Source organism: Sardina pilchardus, chromosome 3 (assembly GCF_963854185.1).
Source record: "Sardina pilchardus chromosome 3, fSarPil1.1, whole genome shotgun sequence".
Lineage (NCBI taxonomy): Eukaryota > Metazoa > Chordata > Actinopteri > Clupeiformes > Clupeidae > Sardina > Sardina pilchardus.
The window spans coordinates 2379936-2399887 of record NC_084996.1 but is presented as its reverse complement, the minus strand read 5'-3'; the positions used below and the strand labels follow the sequence as shown (position 1 = coordinate 2399887).

Sequence of the window (19952 nt, the reverse complement as noted above, 5' to 3'; positions counted from 1 at the left end):
CAGTTGGAGGGAGTCATAGTTGATGAAAACTGACAGTTTGAATAGCCAAACAGTTAAATAGTTGAGTAGTTTAAACAGTTGATGACAACTGACAGTTAAAATGGCTGAACAGTTAAATAGTTGAGTAGTTTAAATGGTTGAACGATTTGATAGTGAATTATGGTAGTGAGGATTTTTATTTTTAAACAGTTTTGGGCACAGGGAACAGTTGAGCAGGAACTGTAGTCTTATCAGAGCCAGACTGCATGCTTAAGAGCCTGAGAGAGAGAGTTCTGGCATACAGTAGGATTCTAGAAGCCTGAGAGTTCTGGCATAGGATTCTAAAAGCCTGGGAGAGAGAGTTCTAGCATAGGATTCTAATCTGAATTGTGATGTCATAATCACAATGTTAAGTCTATGGGGAAATTTTGATAGTTTTAATTAAATAGTTTAAAAAGTTTCAAAGTTTCAAAGTTGAAAAAAACAAAGCTGAAGTCACCTGAGTGAGATCTACGCAACACAGTTTGAATGAAGTTTCAAAGTTAAACCGTTGAAGCCGCATTAAACGCGTAAAAAGCGTTAGAAGAAGAAGTTTAATAAGAATAATTCGGATAACAATAGAGTGCATTTTTCATGCACTCTAATAATAAGAATAAGTGGAATAACAATAGAGTGCATTTTTCATGCACTCTAATAACTAGAGAATGTAATTCCAGGGAAATTACGAGTGCATGAAAATGCAAAAATGTATAGATACAGTAGATAATGTAGATATAGTTACTAAGGTGTAGCTAGGGTAAACATGGTGGTTGCATAGTTTAAAGAAAGCTGATAGTGTGAAGGTAGACAGTTTAAAGCTTAAACATTACAGTTCTCACTGAACTAATGATTTCTAGCAGTTATGCTAAAAATGCTAACAATGCTAACTATGTTAACCAGGCTGATTAGCTAACTTAGCTTATCATTTCTAACAGTTATGCTAAAAATGCTAACTATGCTAACAATGCTAACTATGCTAACAATGCTAACCAGGTTGATTAGCTAACTTAGCTAACCATTTCTAGCAGTTATGCTAAAAATGCTAACTATGCTAACTATGCTAACCATGCTAACTAGCTAACTTGCTAGTGAGGACTTTTATTTTGAAACATTTGTTGATAGGGTATCTATGGTGGCCACTATCAGGAATAAAGAAGTTACTGTAGTAAAAGCATGTTAGTTGCTATGGAAACGGTCATAAACGATTAATTTTAATGGTTGCTATGTTGGTTGCTAGGTACATGGAGGTTTCATGTAGTTGACTGGAGGCATAGTTGATGATAACTGACAGTTGGAATGGTTGAACAGTTAAATAGTTGAGTAGTTTCAATGGTTAAATGATTTAATAGTGTATTATTGCAGTGAGGACTTTTATTTTGAAACAGTTGTGGACAGAGGAAACAGTTTAACAGGATATGTGTAGTCTTCAGAGAGATTGACTGAGAGATTGACTGACGCTTGCTTGGATGCGGTTCGTTGGACTAAGTTGGCGTGGACTTTTCTGTTTGTTTGTTTGTTTTATTATTTATTTGACTTTTGTTTATTTGTCTGTCTTGTAGGCCTATGTCTGTGGTGTCAAGGGTAGCCTTACGCCGCTCTGCTCGACCTGCCAATTTTGCCTAGTGTTGCAAGTGTTTTTGTTAATCTATGTTGTTTTATTATATGTTGATTGTTGTTTGGTGTCTGTCTTTGTATGTCTTTGTATGTCTTGGTGCCCGTCGGGTACGCAGGCGATTACGCCGCTCCGTCCGGCATCTTTTGTCTTGTGTCTTGTTATTTTGTAAATTTGTTTGTCTTTGTTGCCACGGGTACGCTGGCGATTACGCCACTCCGCTCGGCACTGTCTGTGTATGGGTTCTGTGCACGTGAAATGCGCTATGTTTGTAGTGGTTGTCTAATGTCTGTCTTGATGTCTGTACAGGAACGCTGTGCGAATACGCCGCTCTGTCTGGCACCTGGCTATTTTGTGTCACTTTAATTATTTGCTTTTTGTATCTTTTTCTTATTCTTGTTTTATTATTTTGATTATTGTTGTTATATGTTTTGTGACTCAGGGCATTGCTGTAAAAGAGCTTGATGCTCAGTCAATTTTCCCTGAATAAAAAAACGGTTGATGATGATGATGATGATTGTATGCTTAAAGCCTGAGAGAGAGAGAGCTGCTGCAGGTGGGGCTGGCCACCTGGCATAAGATTCTAATTGCCCTATTATGATGTCATAATCCAATGTTAAGTCTATGGGAGAAAAAATGTTTTAAAAAATTAATATAAATTCAACGATAAAGTTTTCAAAGTTGAAAAAAACATAGCTGAAGTCACCTAAGTAAGACCTACGCAGCGCAGTTTGAATGAAGTTTCTACGTTAAACGGTTGAAGCTGAATTGCACGCACAAAAAGCGTTAGAAGAAGAATAATATCGATAACTAGAAATGCAATTCCAAGGAATTACCAGTGCATGAAAATGCAAAAAAAGATAGATAATGTAGATATGGTTACTAAGGTGTAGCTAGGGTAAACATGGTGGTTGCATAGTTTACAGAGAGTTGATAGTGTGAAGGTAGACTGTTTAAAGATGAAACATTCCAATTCTAACTTAACTAATGATTTCTATTCATGTTAAAATGTTGATTAGCTAACTTAGCTAATGATTTCTAGCAGTTACGTTAAAAATGATAATTATGCTAGCAATGCTAACTTTGCTAACAATGCTAACCAGGTTGATTAGCTAACTTAACCAATGATTTCTAGCAGCAATGCTAAAAATGCTAACTATGCTAACAATGCTAAATTTGCTAACAATGCTAACCAGGTTGATTAGCTAACTTAGTTGATGATTTTTTGCAGTTATGCTAAAAATGTTAACAATGCTAACAATGCTAACTATGCTAACTAGCTAACTTGCTAGTGAGGACTTTTATTTTGAAACATTTGTTGCTAGGGTATCCATGGTGGCCACTATCAGGAAACAAGAAGTTACTGCAGTATAATCATGTTGGTTGCTATGGAAACGGTCATAAACACTTAATTTTAATGGTTGCTATGTTGGTTGCTAGGTACATGGAGGTTTCATGTAGTTGACTGGAGGCATAGTGGATGATAACTGACAGTTGGAATGGTTGAACAGTTCAATAGTTGAGTAGTTTCAGTGGTTAAATGATTTAATAATGTATTATTGCAGTGAGGACCTTTATTTTGAAACAGTTGTGGACAGAGGAAGTAGTGAAACAGGATCTGTAGTCTTAAGGCTGGCTTACATTGCACGATTTTGACCTGTTTTAACAGTCGGCGACTACATTTCCAAAATCGGGCGGCAATCTTGGGAGTTGTACTAGAATCGCAGCGCGCTCCCGTCATCTAAATCGTTTAGTGTAAGGTGCCAATCTTAGCGGTTTTAAGTCCGTCGGAGGCAGTCTTTTTCTAGTTTTGCCGTTACGACAATATCAAACATGTTTGATATTATCGGAAGTCTTTTCAGTCGTGGCTCATGCAAATATTGACGTGAACATTAAAAACCAATAGTAACCACGGTCGAACATGAAACAGGAAGGGGCAAAATAGGCGACAGCTGTAGCCTATATGATTATTTGTTATTTCATTTCTTATAATTTATTAGACGGCTGTTCTACGTGACAGAACAACTCTATATCTGTTAGTGATGTCACACATCAAACAATGCTGCAGAAACGCGAAAAAATTACTTTGATATGAGTAGGCTATCATGTGAGTTCCTGTTAATGATGACGTGTAGCCTATTGCACGATGGAAATAATTTGAAGGAATCTAGCAGCAGTCTTGTAAATAGTGACCCACAGTCTTTGCAAAATCCTAATCTGAGACTGGCCTGTGACTAGACTGTGACTAGAAACTCAATGAATTGTCTTTAGATGTGAGAGGGTCTGAGACAGTAGTCTTTCAAAAATCTTTTCCAAATCTTTGCAAAGTCTGTCAATGTAAGGTAGGCTTTAATGAGATTGTATGCTTAAAGCCTGAGACAGAAGGTGCCTCTCATATAGCGTTTACGCGTCCTCTCTCGCTCCTCACTGATCTACATAAAGAATGATGGAGCGGCAACAATGGGATAGTCTAGCCCTTCTTCTATCTTTCTTTATGTAGATCATTGAGGATCGAGGAGCGAGGGAGGACATATAAACGCTGCTTGAGAGGGACCCACAGTAAATACTTTAAAAGTTGTATGTAGATAGTCTAATTAATGTTTATAGACAGAATGTTTAATGGATGTTGATAGGCAGATTGTTTAATAGATATTGATTGACAGTTTAATGGGTGGATGAGTGAATGGTCTGAAGAAGATGAATGGATAGAAGGTTGGATGGAATGTGCCTTATATTCTTGTTAAGAGAGACACTGATACAGCTCTCTGAGAGTAGTTGATACAGGTGTAATCAATTTAACTGGCTAGTCTGAGACAGAGTAAATAATTTAAAAGTTGAATGTAGATAGTCTAATTAATGTTGATAGACAGAGAGTTTAATGGATGTTGATAGACAGATTGTTTAATAGATGTTGATAGACAGTTTAATGGGTGGATGAGTGAATGGTCTGAAGAAGATGAATGGATAGAATGTTGGATGGAATGTGCCTTATATTCTTGTAGAATGGAGAGACACAGCTCTCTACTGAGAGTAGTGGATACAGATACAGGTGTAATCAATTTAACTGGCTAGTCTTAAGAGAGCCAGCCTGAGACAGAGTAGATTGTTTAAAAGTTGAATGTAGAGCGTCTTATTGATGTTGATAGGCAGACTGTTTAGAATGGGTGGATGAGTGAATGGTTTGAAGAAGATGAATGGATATAAAGTTGGATGGAATTAGGAGAACTTATTTTGATACTGTTGTGCGCAGAGGATACAGGGGAACATAATATGTAGTCTTCAGAGAGATTGTATGGTTAAAGCCAGAGAAACTGACAGTTGGTGCCCAGGTGGCCGGCCACCTGGCCTAAGATTCTAATTGCTGCCGTGATGTCACAATGAGCAATGTTAAGTCTATGGGGAAATAGCTCAATGTTAAATCTATGGGGAAATCGTTTTTTAATTCATAGTTTAAAAAGTATAAAAGTTACAAAGTTGAAAAATACAAAGCAGACATGGCATGAGCAAGACCTACGCAACAACGTTTGAATGAAGTTTCTACGTTAAACGGTTAAAGCTGAATTGGCTGCGTTAGAAGAAGAAGTTTAACTAGAAATGCAATTCCAAGGAATTACCAGTGCATGAAAATGCAAAAATAGATAGATAATGTAGATATGGTTACTAAGGTGTAGCTAGGGTAAACATGGTGGTTGCATAGTTTACAGAGAGTTGATAGTGTGAAGGTAGACAGTTTAAAGATGAAACGTTCCAGTTCTAACTTAACTAATGATTTCCATTCATGTTAAAATGTTGATTAGCTAACTTAGCTAATGATTTCTAGCAGTAACGCTAAAAATGCTTATTATGCTAGCAATGCTAACTTTACTAACAATGCTAACCAGGTTGATTAGCTAACTTAACCGATGATTTCTAGCAGTAATGCTAAAAATGCTAACTATGCTAACAATGCTAAATTTGCTAACAATGCTAACCAGGTTGATTAGCTAACTTAGTTGATGATTTTTTGCAGTAATGCTAAAAATGCTAACTATGCTAACAATGCTAACTATGCTAACCATGCTAACTAGCTAACTTGCTAGTGAGGACTTTTATTTTGAAACATTTGTTGCTAGGGTATCCATGGTGGCCACTATCAGGAAACAAGAAGTTACTGCAGTATAATCATGTTGGTTGCTATGGAAACGGTCATAAACACTTAATTTTAATGGTTGCTATGTTGGTTGCTAGGTACATGGAGGTTTCATGTAGTTGACTGGAGGCATAGTGGATGATAACTGACAGTTGGAATGGTTGAACAGTTCAATAGTTGAGTAGTTTCAATGGTTAAATTATTTAATAGTGTATTATTGCAGTGAGGACCTTTATTTTGAAACAGTTTTGGACAGAGGAAGTAGTGAAACAGGATCTGTAGTCTTAATGAGTTTGTATGCTTAAAGCCTGAGACAGAAGGTGCCTCTCATATAGCGTTTACGCGTCCTCTCTCGCTCCTCACTGATCTACATAAAGAACTAGAATGCATTTCCCGGTGGGAAAGTGCGAAGTGTGCTTGCTCCGACGCGCCGCGAAAGCGCTCCGGCAGGAGACGCGACCGCTCGCCCTCAGGTCAAAACGCTAAAGTTTGGCCAAGACACAAAGCTGCTACGAGTTTGGCGGCGTTACCCTCGATTGCCAAATTCTTACACTGACGTGACGGGTTGCCTGGGTTCATCAGTGGTATGTCCCAGAGCACCTCCAATGTAAAAATGTGGATGTCATCCCAAAGATGTAAAGAGATATGAGACAAAATGCATTTTTGCTAATTGCGACGCCCCCTAGTGGCCAAATTACACCAAATTTACTAAGGCTACTTTGGATTGTGTCCAAAATCGTCCCACCAAATATGGTCTTGACACCTCAAAGCGTTTCCGAGATTTGACCTCACTTCCTGTTTGGAGGCTTCGCCATCGAATTTGATTGGCTGCCATGGGCGAATGCTTTGATGTATGGAAATGAAATGTACACCTCTAAGGTCTGTAGACCTTGTGTTGAATTATGTATGAGTTGTTCACGTGTAGCCAGCATGAAACACGTAACCAGTGAAAGAAGGAAGGAGCCTAAGGAACTAGGCATGTTTCTAGAACAAATACGAGTAATGTTAGGAGTATTGCGGGAACATCTGCTGTTTACTCACTGTTGAGTAAGTTGCAATGTGTTATAGCCTCAAATTGATGGTAGAATAAATAGGACGACTCACCTGTTCAAATGGTGTAATAGGATCAAATTTGGTGTTGATATGTCAAAGCAACCAGGCTGTTACTGGTTAACGTGTCTGAATATGAAATAGGGATGGCGAAAACTACAAATTTTCTTGACCGACCACCGAGGCTCATTAGCCGGTTGAAACCGGTTAACCGGTTCGTTTAAAATAAATTATGCTATTTGAAATAACAGCCACGCAATTTCCCAACTCTCATCTCTCTGTCCCCCGCTCATAGGCTACACACAGCCCCGGCGCCGCCCTTTCACTCACGTAGGGATGTAACGGTATGAAAATTTAACCCCACGGTTATAGTGACCAAAATTATCACGGTTTTCGGTATTATCGCGGTATTTTAAAAATTGTGTGTACAATATGTTAAGAAAGCGCTGATGGGTGTAGACAAGCTGAAATATTTTAGTTTTAAAAAGTGTGACAGTGTTTATTACATTAAAAATATAGGCAAACCCTTATTGCCTCCAGCAGGATACCGATCATTCACAGCATTGGCAATCCTAGTCCCTGCTCAACCCTCCACACACACAGAAAATGGCTTGTCTTGTTTCTATTGCATATTTTGAATTCATGACTTTATATATTTTGCTAATAGTTTATAATATGTTAGGATCTGCATAATTACTTATAGCTAAAAATATTCAGTAATTTGAATACTTCATATTGATTTTTAAACTATTACACTTGTCTTTAATGACATTACAGGGGTGTTGTCTAGGTCTAATTGAGTGCCTGTCACTTTAAGAGGTACGTGAAGTAGGCTAATTATATTAACCTTCATTCGGTTTTAGGAAAGTAGTCACGCATAGTTCAAGGATATCCGTTTTCATTGAATGAAATGAATGTTCAAAAAATTAACAAGTCAAAGAAAAGATTGCTGGGATAATATAAAAGATAAGTGTCTTGCAATGTTAACTTCTATTATTTTGGTGAGCACTAGGCTACTGTACATTAATGATAGACATGACGCGTGAGCTAACGGGATAGTTACCTTGATGGAACTCTCTCAAGATGTAAAAGTTTGCCAATAGGCTGTGTAGCTTTTTTCGGAAATTGAATTAGACACTACAGTAGGCCGAACTAAATCCCATAGCTTACTGTAGGTAGGTTACCGTGGTATTGTGCTCACTTTTTCCTTGGTTGGAAATGTTGTCTGCTTATAGCTTAACTTATGATTTGGAGTTTGGTATATCTGTTATATCCAATGAGTGACACCCAGCGCTCAACATAAAACTTCATGGCATTCTCCTGATAACGTTAGTGGAATAGCCTAGATTTAATGTGAACGTGTAGGCCTACATAAAAAGACGCTGGCTACATGATACAGCGCACGTTTTGGGGTGGAAATGTTGCGCCCTTTAAAAGCAGGTGTAGCCTTATCCGAATCATGGTTAAATCCATCAATTAGACAACAGAATTAGTAAGGTGAAGTTTTGTTTCATAGTAGCCTTCCAGCTTGTGTCAAAAGCAGGCAAGGATGAAACTGGGAGGAATTAAACACGCGGTTACCATACCGTAGTATCAACCGTGATAATAATGATATTCGAAATGAACACGGTAATTGTTATCGTCAACAATTTTATCATGGTTTACCGTCACACCGGTAATCGTAACATCCCTACACTCACGTCACTTTTTTAAATCCCCTACAGCGCCAGTTTAGTTTGAGGAAGTGCTAACAATAATAACGAAAGATGATCATTACCTTATTTGTTACCATTGATGACCCTTCCTGAAATGTAGATGTAATGTCTTTCCAAATCTAAGCCCATCTTATGCGGAAAGTTGCCTAGACTGCAACACGATAAAACCAATGGATAAAACAGCGCACTTCCAGATTGCAAAAGACGCACCGGCCACCGCTGTGACCTCGTGCCAAATGTTTTTATTGGTTTATTACGTAGCCTAGCCTACAAGCAGGCGAGTTATGAAAAATTGAGTGTGAGGGATAATTTGTTAACTTCACGAAAAAAAGATCTTCTTGGAATGAGATGGCTAGCTGTAGTAACGTTTAGTCCACTGTCTTTAGGCTAATTTAAAGATGCCTCTCTTTTTTTTTTGTTAACCGACTAGCGACAACTTTGGTCGGTTAACGTGGATACGGTCAACCATCGGTCAAACAGTCACCGGTTAACATCCCTAATATGAAATCGATTTTGGATTGGTTGCATGTGATAAAAGCTATGCCATTTCCTGTCCATATTCAGATTCAGAAATACTGTACACCGGCAACAAGGCACACACACACACACACACACACACACACACACACACACACACACACACACACACACACACACACACACACACACACACACAGACACACACACACACACACACACACACACACACATATACATATATATATATGTATATACTGTATGAGCAATTCCATGCAAAACTGTCAAGTCCATAACCCCACACAGCGTCAAACTATGATGTGGATGATGATTTCTTAAAAGTTTACCATTTCGCTCTTCTTGTTTGTACAACATATTCAATGACATTGTTAACTTAATCATTTGCATTATATAAATGTAACCTATTTTTCCACCCTTATGTCTCAACATATAGGCTACTATACACATAGTCACATTCATAAACATAAACAGGATCCTAGGTTCTCAATTTGCTGGACTCACTGTCTACCATAAAGGTAAAGAATAGTAATAACAGAAGAAAAGGTAAGAAGATGTTGATGGCGTGATTAACTGTGTGGTGCCTCCACTGAAGAATGTCTTTACCACTGCCCTGGTGGAAATATGCAAATCCTCAGAAATGTCAAGTGACTACTGTTACTTCTAACTGCTTTGATATAGCTTATCCTAAATGAAATACTATGCAATGCAAGCATCACAAAACATTTATTTTATCCTTTGTTTTTAACTCTTAGAATTCAGTTCAGTAGGCTATGACATAATAAAATGAAAGTACAAAAACAGTTTTTAAAACCCCTTTTTAAAAGTTCAACCTATCACTTTATCCAGCGCTTTGGGTGTGCACTTTGTGTATACAAAAATGCGCTTTATAAATAAATGTGACTTGACTTGACTTGACTTTCAATGAAATCTCAATTAAGGATTACGTAGTTTTAGATAGTAACTGTGTGGTAATAATTCACCTATACCACCCGTAGCCTAAATTAATTAAATGTTTACTATGAACAATAGTTAAATGAAACACACAGTAAGACTTTCTATAACACTTTGTGTTGGATGTAATTCATTGAACCTAGAATTGTTAACTGCTATACAATAAGTGGGCCAAACTTCACAGTTTAAGTCTCCACACATAAGCTTGCCTACTGAGTCTAAACACATAGCTCCCACTTTCCTTAGCTGGAGGGGAATTCTGATATTTCTCCCTAAAGCAGAAACTATTATTTTTACCTAATTATTATTACTATTATTATTGGGAAGGTTATAGGTTTGCACTGATTCAGGTAGGGTAGTGGCACTATACTGGATGGTATATCGGTTAGAATATAGGACGGAGAAGAGATAGGGTTTAACTTTGTATTGTTCCAGCAGAGACATTCAGGATTCCATACATACAGAGAAATATAGGTAGATGGCTATTTATATAGATAATATATCTGCAGCATACAGATATGCATTGAATACTAAGCTCATTAAACGGAATTGTAAGCCAGGACACACATACAGCAACGGCAACGCTAACCCCTTCAAGAAAGAAAAGAAACCTTTTTGTTCGTGACTACAGTTATTATGTGGTCAATAACGCCATCTAGCGGCGTAAACGGTACTGTGTAATAGCGTTAACTCGCACAGCACAGGTACAAACTTCCTCCAGTCGGAGATTGTTAATGAGGGCTATCTTTTACTGTCTATGGGGCTAAAGGACTGTATGGATTGATTGATTGTGTTGCTTGGGTGGCGTCAGTTAGAACCAAAGATCATACAGCGCTAGAATCTTTGGTTAGAATACTGGTTGTGAAGCAGTAGTTTCTCCTTAGTTTCTTTATTGAGTTTTCTTCCACCATACAACAGCATGAATAAACTTATAATGTATAGTGGTCTGTAAAGAACCAAATAAACTGTCATTAATATGGTCACTAAATAAACTGTATCGCTATCTCTCATTCTATAAGCTCAACTTCTCACACAAGTAACACAGGCTACCTTCATTTCAAACCCTTAATGCTAATGCTCCGTTTAGCATGCTAAGTCCTTGCATATCAACGTGAAAGATACATCCCACTCCCAATACACATGACCGAAGGTTACGGTCACTTACTTTTGTTGTCATACACGCACACAACTTCAACTTAAGGTAATTGGCAGTAAACTCACTCAAAACTAACGTCATGAACTTCACCAACACTGTGGTGTACTACTAGATAACGTCTCTAATGAACTAGCATGAGGCTGCACGAGAGGGCGTCACTAGGCAACAACACCTCAACAGAAGAAGAGTACAGAGATGCAAGACTAGTCTACGTCCTTACAGTAGAAACGCTAAACAGTAGATTCTTAAGCTAAACACATGAAGTATTATAATTTCAGAGAACACTTACAGTATATTACTTCATGGAAATCATGTCAAGAGCAAGTTTAAGTGTATTAGCAAACCTCTTGCATACCAGTGTGAATTAACGATGTATCAAACTTACTTTTTGTCAATGATCGCATCTCTGAATGTAAAGGGCTGGATTACTCAGGATAACTGCAGGAATTGTCTAAGGGTAAATTAATTATCTATGTTTTTTGTGCACAGCCGTCTGCTCATCATCACAACAGAAAACGAAACTTAAAATCCTCAGACAGGGCGACCGCTCTACTTCCGGTATTTCGCCGAATTTGGGAGTGAAGTTTACCCAGAATGCTCAGGTCAATACAAATCATCCAAAACACACCGTCAGTATGAAACATCGTGTGATTGTCGAGTATATATACCAAATGAACACACGATATGTCTAACAGCACGTAAGTCCGTACTTGCCCCTAGGGGCCATGGCATTGCTTAGATCTACCAGTCTCAGGATGAGACACCCCGACGCGGACCTTCCTAGAATCACACCCACATTGTACCGTTGCGGAAAATCCATGTCATCCAATGACCAATTGAACAGTGGAGGTAAACTATCATTCCATAATGAAGGTATGAAAATACATGGAATGACTCCATAGTGCTGTGAGAATTACACCAATATGTTTTACAAGAATGGCCTCGATTTGATTTTTTTTTTAAAAATATCAACATTGTATCTTAAATCACTCTGAAATGTCATTTCTGCATGACCTAAGCAATTTAAGATGAGCTATTCTGCTTAATAGTATACATTCGCCAACACACACGTTTTTGCTAATTATAGAGCCATCGACAGACCGAATAACACCAAATTTATTGAGGGTGCTTTGGATGGGGTCTCAAGTCATCCCACCAAATATGGCTTTCATACGTCACAGTATTTCCAAGATAGGCACACTTCCTGTTTGGCGGCTTCGCTCGCTGAATTTAATTGGTTGTCACAGGCGAACGCTTGGACGTATGAAGGCGAAATCAAGGCGGTTGATCCGCCTTGGTCTGTAGATCATGCGTGCCAAGTTTCATGACGATCGGAGGAACTATGCGGCCAGAGTTGCTTTACTTTGACTTTGGACAAAATTCAAAATGGTGGAAAATCCATCATGGCGGAAAATGACGTCACATAGTGCGTTGGAATCAGCTGAGTCAGAGGATTCCAACGGTATAAGTTTTATAAAAATCAGCCATACGGATCAAAAGTTACGGGCATGAACGTGTTTTCAATCTTTGACCAGTTGGTGGCGCTAGAGCGTGAGAGTGGCGAGCATGAAACCTGGTGGTGTCAATCAGGGTAGTCTCCTCTATCAGCATACCAAATTTCATGATTTTATGTCTTACGGTTTGGGCTACAGGTAGAAAAATGTGTGGGCATCAGCGCTCAAAAATCGCTTTTCCATTCATTCCTATGGGAAAAAATCGACCGGAAAAACTGGAATAACGGGAGAACGACATGCCGTATCAAAAAGCTGTATACAAGCCACCATCCTCGCATCAGGACCCACGCGTGAGAAGTGGAACGGCGTCTCTAGCTCTAAATCCCTAGGACAAGATAGGGAGACAAAAGTTGGACTTGAGATAAATAAGTATATGAAACGCACGGATAACAATAGTGTGCTTTTGCAAGCACACTAATGATGGAGCGGCAACAATGGGATAGTCTAGCCCTTCTTCTATCTTTCTTTATGTAGATCATTGAGGATCGAGGAGCGAGGGAGGACATATAAACGCTGCTTGAGAGGGACCCACAGTAAATACTTTAAAAGTTGTATGTAGATAGTCTAATTAATGTTGATAGACAGAATGTTTAATGGATGTTGATAGGCAGATTGTTTAATAGATATTGATTGACAGTTTAATGGGTGGATGAGTGAATGGTCTGAAGAAGATGAATGGATAGAAGGTTGGATGGAATGTGCCTTATATTCTTGTTAAGAGAGACACTGATACAGCTCTCTGAGAGTAGTTGATACAGGTGTAATCAATTTAACTGGCTAGTCTGAGACAGAGTAAATTATTTAAAAGTTGAATGTAGATAGTCTAATTAATGTTGATAGACAGAGAGTTTAATGGATGTTGATAGACAGATTGTTTAATAGATGTTGATAGACAGTTTAATGGGTGGATGAGTGAATGGTCTGAAGAAGATGAATGGATAGAATGTTGGATGGAATGTGCCTTATATTCTTGTAGAATGGAGACACAGCTCTCTACTGAGAGTAGTGGATACAGATACAGGTGTAATCAATTTAACTGGCTAGTCTTAAGAGAGCCAGCCTGAGACAGAGTAGATTGTTTAAAAGTTGAATGTAGAGCGTCTTATAGATGTTGATAGGCAAACTGTTTAGAATGGGTGGATGAGTGAATGGTTTGAAGAAGATGAATGGATATAAAGTTGGATGGAATTAGGAGAACTTATTTTGATACTGTTGTGCGCAGAGGATACAGGGGAACAGAATATGTAGTCTTCAGAGAGATTGTATGGTTAAAGCCAGAGAAACTGACAGTTGGTGCCCAGGTGGCCGGCCACCTGGCCTAAGATTCTAATTGCTGCCGTGATGTCACAATAAGCAATGTTAAGTCTATGGGGAAATAGCTCAATGTTAAATCTATGGAGAAATCGTTTTTTAATTCATAGTTTAAAAAGTATAAACGTTACAAAGTTGAAAAATACAAAGCAGACATGGCATGAGCAAGACCTACGCAACAATGTTTGAATGAAGTTTCTACGTTAAACGGTTAAAGCTGAATTGGCTGCGTTAGAAGAAGAAGTTTAACTAGAAATGCAATTCCAAGGAATTACCAGTGCATGAAATGCAAAAATAGATAGATAATGTAGATATGGTTACTAAGGTGTAGCTAGGGTAAACATGGTGGTTGCATAGTTTACAGAGAGTTGATAGTGTGAAGGTAGACAGTTTAAAGCTGAAACATTCCAGTTCTAACTTAACTAATGATTTCTATTCATGTTAAAATGTTAACTATGGTAACAATGATAACCAGGTTGATTGGTTAACTTAGCTACTGATTTGATGCAGTAATGGTAAAAATGTTAACTATGTTAACTATGCTCACCAGGTTGATTCGCAAACTTAGCTAATGATTTCAAGCAGTTGTGCTAAAATTGCTAACTATGCTAGCAATGCTAACTATGGTAACAATGCTAACTTAAACTAACAATGCTGACCAGGTTGATTAGCTAACTTAACTGATGATTTCTAGCAATAATGTTAAAAATGCTAACTATGCTAACAATGCTAAAATTGCTAACAATGCTAACCAGGTTGATTAGCTAACTTAGTTGATGTTTTTTGCAGTTATGCTAAAAATGTTAACTATGCTAACAATGCTAACTAGCTAACTTGCTAGTGAGGACTTTTATTTTGAAACATTTGTTGCTAGGGTATCCATGGTGGCCACTATCAGGAAACAAGAAGTTACTGCAGTATAATCATGTTGGTTGCTATGGAAACGGTCATAAACGTTTAATTTTAATGGTTGGTATGTTGGTTGCTAGGTACATGGAGGTTTCGTGTAGTTGACTGGAGGCATAGTGGATGATAACTGACAGTTGGAATGGTTGAACAGTTCAATAGTTGAGTAGTTTCAGTGGTTAAATGATTTAATAATGTATTATTGCAGTGAGGACCTTTATTTTGAAACAGTTGTGGACAGAGGAAGTAGTGAAACAGGATCTGTAGTCTTAATGAGATTGTATGTTTAAAGCCTGAGACAGAAGGTGCCTCTCATATAGTGTTTACGCGTCCTCTCTCGCTCCTCGATCCTCACTGATCTACATAAAGAATGATGGAGCGGCAACAATGGGATAGTCTAGCCCTTCTTCTATCTTTCTTTACGTAGATCATTGAGGATCGAGGAGCGAGGGAGGACATATAAACGCTGCTTGAGAGGGACCCACAGTAAATACTTTAAAAGTTGTATGTAGATAGTCTAATTAATGTTGATAGACAGAATGTTTAATGGATGTTGATAGGCAGATTGTTTAATAGATATTGATTGACAGTTTAATGGGGGGATGAGTGAATGGTCTGAAGAAGATGAATGGATAGAAGGTTGGATGGAATGTGCCTTATATTCTTGTTAAGAGAGACACTGATACAGCTCTCTGAGAGTAGTTGATACAGGTGTAATCAATTTAACTGGCTAGTCTGAGACAGAGTAAATAATTTAAAAGTTGAATGTAGATAGTCTAATTAATGTTGATAGACAGAGAGTTTAATGGATGTTGATAGACAGATTGTTTAATAGATGTTGATAGACAGTTTAATGGGTGGATGAGTGAATGGTCTGAAGAAGATGAATGGATAGAATGTTGGATGGAATGTGCCTTATATTCTTGTAGAATGGAGAGACACAGCTCTCTACTGAGAGTAGTGGATACAGATACAGGTGTAATCAATTTAACTGGCTAGTCTTAAGAGAGCCAGCCTGAGACAGAGTAGATTGTTTAAAAGTTGAATGTAGAGCGTCTTATTGATGTTGATAGGCAGACTGTTTAGAATGGGTGGATGAGTGAATGGTTTGAAGAAGATGAATGGATATAAAGTTGGATGGAATTAGGAGAACTTATTTTGATACTGTTGTGCGCAGAGGATACAGGGGAACAGAATATGTAGTCTTCAGAGAGATTGTATGGTTAAAGCCAGAGAAACTGACAGTTGGTGCCCAGGTGGCCGGCCACCTGGCCTAAGATTCTAATTGCTGCCGTGATGTCACAATGAGCAATGTTAAGTCTATGGGGAAATAGCTCAATGTTAAATCTATGGGGAAATCGTTTTTTAATTCATAGTTTAAAAAGTATAAAAGTTAAAAAGTTGAAAAATACAAAGCAGACATGGCATGAGCAAGACCTACGCAACAACGTTTGAATGAAGTTTCTACGTTAAACGGTTCAAGCTGAATTGCGTGCGTTAGAAGTAGTGGAATAATAATAAGAATACTTTGGAAGAACAGTATAGTGCATTTTCATGCACTATAATAAGAAGACTTGGAATAACAGTACAGTGCATTTTCATGCACTGTAATAAGAAGACTTGGAATAACAGTACAGTGCATTTTCATGCACTGTAATAATAAGAAGATGTCGGATAACAGTAGAGTGCATTTTCATGCACTCTAACTAGAAATGCAACTAGAAATGCAATTCCAAGGAATTACCAGTGCATGAAAATGCAAAAATAGATAGATAATGTAGATATGGTTGCTAAGGTGTAGCTAGGGTAAACATGGTGGTTGCATAGTTTACAGAGAGTTGATAGTGTGAAAGTAGACAGTTTAAAGATGAAACATTCCAGCTCTAACTTAACTAGTGATTTCTATTCATGTTAAAATGTTGATTAGCTAACTTAGGTAATGATTTCTAGCAGTTACGCTAAAAATGCTAATTATGCTAGCAATGATAACTTTACTAACAATGCTAACCAGGTTGATTAACTAACTTAACCGATGATTTCTAGCAGTAATGCTAAAAATGCTAACTATGCTAACAATGCTAAATTTGCTAATAATGCTAACCAGGTTGATTAGCTGACTTAGTTGATGATTTTTTGCAGTTATGCTAAAAATGCTAACTATGCTAACCATGCTAACTTGCTAGTGAGGACTTTTATTTTGAAACATTTGTTGCTAGGGTATCCATGGTGGCCACTATCAAGAAACAAGAAGTTACTGCAGTATAATCATGTTGGTTGCTATGGAAACGGTCATGAACACTTAATTTTAATGGTTGCTATGTTGGTTGCTAGGTACATGGAGGTTTCATGTAGTTGACTGGAGGCATAGTGGATGATAACTGACAGTTGGAATGGTTGAACAGTTCAATAGTTGAGTAGTTTCAATGGTTAAATGATGTAATAGTGTATTATTGCAGTGAGGACTTTTATTTTGAAACAGTTGTGGACAGAGGAAACAGTTAACAGGATATGTAGTCTTCTGAGAGACTGTATGCTTAAAGCCAGAGAAACTGACAGTTGGTGCCCAGGTGGCCGGCCACCTGGCGTAAGATTCTAATTGCTGCCGTGATGTCATAATGAGCAATGTTAAGTCTATGGGGGAAATTGTAATAGTTTTTAACTAATAGTTTAAAAAGTATAAAAGTTACAAAGTTGAAAAATACAAAGCCCACATCGCGTAAGTAAGACCTACGCGCCAAAATTTGAATGGAGTTTCTACGTTAAGCGGTTGAAGCTGAATTGCGTGCGTTAGAAGAAGAACTAGAAATGCAATTCCAAGGAATTACCAGTGCATGAAAATGCAAAAATAGATAGATAATGTAGATATGGTTACTAAGGTGTAGCTAGGGTAAACATGGTGGTTGCATAGTTTACAGAGAGTTGATAGTGTGAAGGTAGACAGTTAAAAGATGAAACATTCCAGTTCTAACTTAACTAATGATTTCTATTCATGTTAAAATGTTGATTAGCTAACTTAGCTAATGATTTCTAGCAGTTACGTTAAAAATGCTAATAATGTTAGCAATGCTAACTTTATTAACAATGCTAACCAGGTTGATTAGCTAACTTAACCGATGATTTCTAGCAGTAATGCTAAAAATGCTAACAATGCTAAATTTGCTAACAATGCTAACCAGGTTGATTAGCTAACTTAGTTGATGATTTTTTGCATTTATGCTAAAAATGCTAACTATGCTAACAATGCTAACTAGCTAACTTGCTAGTGAGGACTTTTATTTTGAAACATTTGTTGCTAGGGTTTCCATGGTGGCCACTATCAGGAAACAAGAAGTTACTGCAGTATAATCATGTTGGTTGCTATGGAAACGGTCATAAACACTTAATTTGAATGGTTGCTATGTTGGTTGCTAGGTACATGGAGGTTTCATGTAGTTGACTGGAGGCATAGTGGATGATAACTGACAGTTGGAATGGTCGAACAGTTCAATAGTTGAGTAGTTTCAATGGTTAAATTATTTAATAGTGTATTATTGCAGTGAGGACTTTTATTTTGAAACAGTTGTGGACAGAGGAAACAGTTAACAGGATATGTAGTCTTCTGAGAGACTGTATGCTTAAAGCCAGAGAAACTGACAGTTGGTGCCCAGGTGGCCGGCCACCTGGCGTAAGATTCTAATTGCTGCCGTGATGTCATAATGAGCAATGTTAAGTCTATGAGGGAAATGGTAATAGTTTTTAAGTAATAGTTTAAAAAGTATAAAAGTTACAAAGTTAAAAAATACAAAGCAGGCATGGCATAAGCAAGACCTACGCAACAACGTTTGAATGAAGTTTCTACGTTAAACGGTTGAAGCTGAATTGGCTGCGTTAGAAGAAGAAGTTTAACTAGAAACGCAATTCCAAGGAATTACCAGTGCATGAAAATGCAAAAATATATAGATAATGTAGATATGGTTACTAAGGTGTAGCTAGGGTAAACATGGTGGTTGCATAGAGAGTTGATAGTGTGAAGGTAGACAGTTTAAAGCTGAAACATTCCAGTTCTAACTTAACTAATGATTTCTATTCATGTTAAAATGTTAACTATGGTAACAATGATAACCAGTTGATTGGTTAACTTAGCTACTGATTTCATGCAGTTATGGTAAAAATGTTAACTATGCTAACTATGCTCACAGTTCTAAGCAGGTTGATTAGCTAACTTAGCTAATGATTTCTAGCAGTTATGCTAAAATTGCTAACTATGCTAGCAATGCTAACTATGGTAACAATGCTAACTTAAACTAACATTGCTAACCAGGTTGATTAGCTAACTTAACTGATGATTTCTAGCAATAATGCTAAAAATGCTAACTATGCTAACAATGTTAAAAAATGCTAACAATGCTAACCAGGTTGATTAGCTAACTTAGTTGATGATTTTTTGCAGTTATGCTAAAAATGTTAACTATGCTAAACATGCTAACCAGGTTGATTAGCTAACTTAGCCAATCATTTCTAGCAGTTATGCTAAAAATGTTAACTATGCTAACTATGCTAACCATGCTAACTAGCTGGTGAGGACTTTTATTTTTAAACATTTGTTGCAAGGGTATACATTGTGGCCACTATCAGGAAACAAGAAGTTACTGCAGTATAATCATGTTGGTTGCTATGGAATCGGTCATAAATGCTTAATTTTAATGGTTGCTATGTTGGTTGCTAGGTACATGGAGGTTTCATGTAGTTGACTGGAGGCATAGTTGATGATAACTGACAGTTGGAATGGTTGAACAGTTAAATAGTTGAGTAGTTTCAATGGTTAAATGATTTAATGGTGTATTGCTGTGAGGACTTTTATTTTGAAACAGTTGTGGACAGAGGAAACAGTTAACAGGATATGTAGTCTTCAGAGAGATTGTATGCTTATAGCCAGAGAAACTGACAGTTGATACAGGTGTAATCAATTTAACTGGCTAGTCTTAAGAGAGCCTGAGAGAGTAAATCATTTAAAAGTTGAATGTAGATAGTCTAATTAATGTTGATAGACAGAGAGTTTAATGGATGTTGATAGACAGTTTAATGGGTGGATGAGTGAATGGTCTGAAGAAGA

The 19952-nt window shown here is 37.5% G+C and overlaps 1 protein-coding gene across 1 annotated transcript in view; it reads right to left on the bottom strand.

Moving 5' to 3' along the window:
• Positions 1-19952, bottom strand: part of LOC134077597 (interferon-induced very large GTPase 1-like) — a 74839-nt gene that overhangs the window by 20516 nt on the left and 34371 nt on the right. The gene's annotated exons all lie outside the window — the stretch shown is intronic.